At 32.3% G+C, this 803-nt stretch overlaps 1 long non-coding RNA gene across 1 annotated transcript; it reads right to left on the bottom strand.

The window, feature by feature from the left end:
- On the bottom strand, positions 1 to 544 carry LOC122582393. Its single transcript, XR_006321176.1, has 2 exons — positions 506 to 544; positions 1 to 306 (listed from the first exon to the last, which is right to left on the bottom strand). It is a non-coding gene; the product is annotated as an uncharacterized LOC122582393 (long non-coding RNA).
- Between the last annotated feature and the right edge of the window lie 259 nt (positions 545 to 803).

Below are 803 nucleotides of genomic sequence, written 5' to 3'. Positions count from 1 at the left end.
TGACACATCAAATATCCAGACTATTATAAATATATGGGTAAATTACAAAAACGATACCTGAGGTTTATCAAAAACTACACTCATCATACCTACAATTCAAAAATTACCCGAGACATACCTATAGTTTCCAAATCCTTACGCTGGCGATACCTAACCCTAACAGAACACAACTTGACGTTAAATAGTCGTCACATGTGTGTCACATGCGTGGCTAAAAGACTCTTTTGCCCCCTATATCTGACATGTGTGTCACAACCATCTTCGTGTCACAACCATCTTCATCGTCAACAAGATTCAAAACTTCATCTAAAACATTATTATATACAAACGTAATCAATACTAGAAAAAACCGTTTCTCCAAATCTTTCATTAGCTCATAAAACTTTATTACTTTTGATAATAATAAAACAAAAACTAGTCGACAGCAACAATCAACAACCAATTACAAAAATTATTATTATCAATTGTAACAAATAAACTAAAATACATTAATTGAAAAGCTAACCTTTTTTGATACAAAAGGAAAGAAAGAAACAACTAGCGGTTGTTTCATCTATATGTATGTATTTGTACAAGAAGAGGGATGGCGGTTGTTGTTGTTACCTTTTTCACTTCATCCTATTCTTCTATACTGTTATTTTGGCAATTATAGTTATCAATTACTACTACTATTATGATTATATTCATCGAAGCTTTTTGCATTGAGGCTTTAAATCAATTGAAGCAACCAACACCATCTTACTTTCACTCCACATTTCATCTTTTACTAAGATCTAACCACACACCACCACCACTAGCAACAA

This window comes from Erigeron canadensis, chromosome 9, assembly GCF_010389155.1.
Source record: "Erigeron canadensis isolate Cc75 chromosome 9, C_canadensis_v1, whole genome shotgun sequence".
Lineage (NCBI taxonomy): Eukaryota > Viridiplantae > Streptophyta > Magnoliopsida > Asterales > Asteraceae > Erigeron > Erigeron canadensis.
The sequence above is the reverse complement of the archived record's forward strand: the minus strand, read 5'-3'. Positions and strand labels throughout refer to the sequence as shown.